Below are 5408 nucleotides of genomic sequence, written 5' to 3'. Positions count from 1 at the left end.
GTCCTCCACACCAATGGAGTGATTACTCCAGAAAACCACTCCTCCAGGGCCACTACTGCTCACGCAGAGCAAGCACAGCTCAGCTTGTTCCCCACAGGAATCTTCAGGCCAGGGGGAGAAGAAGAATGTTCAGGCTTGGAGAGGTGCCCTGCCACTCAAAGCAAGATCGACATAACTCTGGCCACAGGGTGCAACAGCCATGAACCTATCTGTAGGCACAGCTAACAAGAGCAGTGTTGGTGTAGCTTTACTGTGTAGTAAAAGCACTCAGAAGTTTTGTGACAATAAGAAGTCAGGCAGAAAAGGAGACCTTAGTGATGTCACCGAGGGCAAGGGGTAGCACGAGCTCAAACCTGATCAGACATCAAAGAACTACAGGAGGGAGATGCTCAAACAGAAAAAAAAAATTATATATATTTAAAATGTTTATTTATATATATATAAATATTTATATAATATATAAATTATTACTGGGGCTCTCCTTTCATAAGACTGCTTGTTGTATTATAAATAAAGCAGAAACTCCTCTCCCTCGTTGCTCCATAAGCCATTGCTTTTTGGTTGGTGTCTGATTGGCATGACTGCAGAAACAGGGACGCAGCAGGGCTCTGAAGTAAAGAGAGCACCAAAGATATGAATTCATCTTTCCTCTCTTTTCCTGCTTTTATGCATGGTAGTGTCTTCTCTTTTACCTATGACATGCGAATACAGATGAAGACATCACTAAGTGCAATTTTATGGCTGCAGTAGCCAGAGGGTCAGACCAGGATGATGCTGAAACGGTCACTTCTGCCCTTAAAAAAGTTTCCAAACCATACAATTTTGAGGAAGTGTTTCAAAGGGTAGCAGATTTTTGCATGCATGCAGATGCCATTAAAAATGCACTGAAGAAATTAAAAGCAATCCCTTCTCATCTGGCGTTAATATACAAATAATATAAAAACCTGCCAGTCCACTGGATAAATGTCATACGTATACACATTTTAAAGGATCTAGGAAACCCCTGTCACCATAGCACCTAAAACCTTAACAGCTCGATTACAGCTCTTGATCTCTAGGGAACTGCAAATGTCATGAGGAAGACTGACCTGCTCTGCGCTGGCTTTCCCCTGGAGCTCAAAGCAGCCAGAACCAGTGCTCCAAGAACCCACTGCTGTGTGAGTGCCTGCATCCAGCAGCACAGTTGCTGCTCCTTCCACGTTTCCGTGTGGGGATCTGCAGGGGTAAACTGGAAAAAAACTGTAAAAAAAAAAAATCACTGAAACTGCACCCAAGTTAACGTGCCCACATTGTGCTTGACTCTGTAATTTTAGGTGAAGAGCATAATCAGCGTTGGGTGTGGGAGAGTTGGGAATGCACCAGGAACCTGGAAGTTTTTACTTTTCTTTTAATATGTGTCTATAACTTCAGTATTTCCATCTCAGAGGATTTGCCTTTCTGACTAGAGTTAAGATTGTGATGTTTCTTCACACAGATCATTGGAATTTTCTGCATTTTCAGGTATCCTCCCAGAACTAAGAACTCAAGACATGTTATTTTATAAGCAAGGGGGAAAAGCAGCGGTTTGAAGCAGACTTCAGTCCCTTCAGATCAAAACCCGTGTCTTCTGATGTGTCTCCACGTTGCCTAATGGTGCCTGGTCCAGGCAGGGACTTGGGGTTATTACTGTAACAACAAAAGCAGCTGTGGTGGTATATGGGACAGACCTGATACACTTGCTATTTTTGTACATTCTATATCTAACTAGTGCATTTTCTATGCAAACCAGTTCAGTTCCTGTTTATATAGCAAATTCCCCATAGCGTGTTTGCTGCCCGTTGTCACGGCTGTCATCATTCCTGGTCAAGAGGACTGTACTGCTCTCACTTTGGAGTTTGTCAGCAGCGTTCGTGACCCAGCCAGAAAAAGCTCTTTGCGGGACTGCGAAGCGTGCCTTCTTCCTCCTGCTCCAGCTGGAGAAAGCCCACCGCCATCCCAGGGCTGTCCAGCTTGAGCACCCTGGTGACCGGGAACAGAAGCTGGAAACCAGACCTAGGGCTCCTGTCCAATCTTTCCCAGGACTTTTAGCAAGCCATTGGGAAGAGCTCCCAAAAACGCTTCAACAAACAGGTGTCATTCAGTTTGCTGCTCTTCATGTTACCAGTTTAGCTGACACTTAGTCTTGTAGGAATTTCATTGGAGAAGTACAAACAAAATCATACATTTATTCAAAAGATGGATTTCTAAAAAGGAAAATTACAATGTTTCGGTACGACTACATTCATTATTTTTTCCAGATAGCCTGCTATTGTTTTGCTATTGAGAAATACACCTTCAAACACTGGATTCATTCAATTTTAGAAGCACAGCTATGTTTATTATATTTGGTGCCATGAAACGCACTTTTAATTTGTATTTTTATTGAGCTAGATTTCTGTTTGAGACCAAACCTGAGTTGTTTAAAAGCTGTTAATGCCTAGACTGAGATACTAGCTCTGTAATTCTAATAGGATGTCATATAGTCTCTTCCTTTGAGTACCTTTGAGTACAGCCCACCTTTTTAAAAGGGAGGAACAAATTCACTGTTGACCCATAAAGGTGCTGTCATTACTTGCAATCACGGAACAGAACTTGTTCTACTGGGGGTTAACTCAATAATTCCACTTCATTTTACCGTGCTAGTCTTTCTTCTTATGTGTGACTGGATAAAAAACCATTTTTATCCCAAGCTGCTTAATTTTAACATTTTAAAATAACTTTTAAAAGTTACATCAAATTATATGTTACCTACATATGTGTCAAAAATGGATGAGGAGTGCCTGCTCTTCTGGCGTGGTATTGATACGCTGTTTGGCATTCAACCATTCTTTGCCACTAACCCTTACGTTCAGTATTTTTAGGTAATATAATACCAAGGAACAGTTGATGCACCTTATCCTGAAGCACTTAATAAGCTAGAGTCAACAGATGTGAAATTTGAGGACGCGCTCAGGGAAATCTAGGGACTTCCCTGAAAATTAGGGTTATAGACTATAATCCCATTGATGATAACTGAGTGATAAAACCCACATTGTTTGCATTTATAACAATTCTTGAGTGATTTCATTGTTCTCAAAAGAAAAAAAAAAGCTGCTTTTGTTCATTGTCAATACAAAGTCACTCTTGTTGTTGCAGACCAGGCACTTCCTACTTCACCTGGGTATTTTTATCCACAGTACTTTGCTGTGTTTGAAAGATAAGCCCTTACTCCAGACGCTGAACCGCACTTCCCCCTCAACTTTGGGGAATGTCAGATCCAGATCAGGATCCAAACTTTCTAGTTTCGGCCTGTCTTTCATCATTGTAAATCAACAATTGCCAAATCTAAACAATCTGTTCGTGTTGAAATTTGGGGTTTTTTTTAATTGCACTTCCTTTCTAGCAAACAACTGAGGTTTATTTTCTTCTCTTCGGGACAGAAAACTGTTTACTGTATGACCTTATTTTTTAAACTGCTGCTTCATTTGCAGGGGGAAGTCCTAATGACCTTGCTCACCACACAGCCTGGGAGCTTATCAATCAGGACAGGGTTTGGCAGGAAGGCAAGAAAGCTCTCCGGCAATCAGATCTATTACCAGAGATCCCCCTGCCTGGACAGAAGAGTCTTACAGCCTGTGAACTGCTGTACTTACACATGCTCTTTCTTGCTAGGTGTAACTGCGGTCTGAAGACTCAAAATTAGTTCAAAAATTAATTTTCTTCTTGTTTTTGTTAAGTTCGATACATGTCCTCTGAGCTGCCTGCAAACTTTGCACACTGATGATTAATTTGATTTTAAATGTATCTTTAATGCCTACCTACATTTTAATCTACGCTAAATATTCTGTACGTAATGCAGAGTAGGTCGAAATGTGATCAGAAACCCAGATTTTTCCTTTCCATTACCTTTGCATCTTAGAGAGTTCTCACAGCCATTTATTTCATTCTGCCCTGGTATCAACAGAAATCTTTCCACTGCCTGCAGCAGATGAGGATCTGACTCTAAACTAGGTAACTGGGCCTGTACCACACGGTCTGCTTATTCCGCTAAGTTGCCCAAATGGTACATTTTTAAAACTGTGCTGAAATATGCCCCAGTAAACCTAAAGGACAGCCACAGAAAATGCCACGCTGGTATAGCAGCTTTGCCAGGAGGAACTGGTCTGTTCCTCGGTGGGAACGGAGGTCTTGCTCTTTCTCCCTGCACCATGAAGAAGAGTGAAGCCTTTCCTCCTCTGTCTTCGTCGCTGGCTCCTCTGCACGCTGGTGTACCCAAAATCCAGCGATCCATTTGATGCTCAGGAACCCTCATGACAGCTAGGATTAGACAGACTGAGTAGATCAAAATGAAAGAAGAAAGTGAATTTCACTAAATGTGTGCAATCATTCAAATGATGTGGTAGAAAAGCCTCTTACTGTATCAAACAGGTTTGCTACCAGTGTAAAGGCAGAGTCGTATTCCCCAGCTTTACTGCTGTAAATGCCTTTTATGCACCTTTATTTTAAGAGTGTAAAGCTGTGGGAAGATGTGCTGTTTTCTAAATTCCAGCTAGCCTCCGACTGCAGAAACGCGCTCATCAGCGATCATACGTTTCTGAAGAAACGCAATCAGTTCTTACAGCCCAGTTAGCGTTTATGGCTCTGTCAATTAGAAAATAAACAAAATCCCTTAATGACCAAAGAGGGCAAATTTTGATACTGGAAGCGCGGAGCGCTAATAAATCTGTCAAAGGCATTTCCACAACGTCGTTTTTCAGAGCAGGACAGCTCTTAAAAATCTGACAACACGCTGCCACGCTGCAAAGCCATAGTTCAAGTCATTCGTGATGTTTTGAGCCATTCCTGCTGCGAGAGCAGGGCGGCCTCGAGCGCAGCGAGGCGGCGAGGAGAGCAGCGTCCAGCCCCACCGCCCCGGCCCCTTCGCCGCCCAGAGTCCCCGGGGCCGTGGCCTAACCTCTCCAAGCCTCGCAGCCCGCCTGCTGAGCAAAGGGATGTCGGAATAACCCCCCCGAGGTACCGCGATACCGTATCATTTAATCAGTTGGTATTCCACGGGCACGAGGGGAAGCTCCGAGCGCAGGGTGAGCGGACTGGCACCCCCTGCTTTTGCCGGGGAAGCTTGCTGGTGGCACCCCAAGAGGTTTTACGGGGGCCCGGCCCTTCCCCGGAGGTTGAAATGCCGGGCGGCGGGGTCGGGCCCCTGGTTTTTGGGGGTAAATCGTCCACGCTCCGGGCACCAGGCTCCTAAGGCTGGGCGGCTTCCCGCAGGGCCCGGTTAGGAGAGGCCACATCACCTCACGGGGCACGGCGTCCCAAACGCCCGGGTCAAGGGGCCGGCGCGGGACCCCTCCGCCGGGCCGCCCCGGGGCCAGGCCGCGCCGGGGGCCCGGAAACGCCGCCCTCGGGGCCTG

The sequence above is a fragment of the Haliaeetus leucocephalus genome, unplaced genomic scaffold (assembly GCF_000737465.1).
Source record: "Haliaeetus leucocephalus isolate CR32 unplaced genomic scaffold, Haliaeetus_leucocephalus-4.0 Scaffold944, whole genome shotgun sequence".
Lineage (NCBI taxonomy): Eukaryota > Metazoa > Chordata > Aves > Accipitriformes > Accipitridae > Haliaeetus > Haliaeetus leucocephalus.
The sequence above is the reverse complement of the archived record's forward strand: the minus strand, read 5'-3'. Positions refer to the sequence as shown.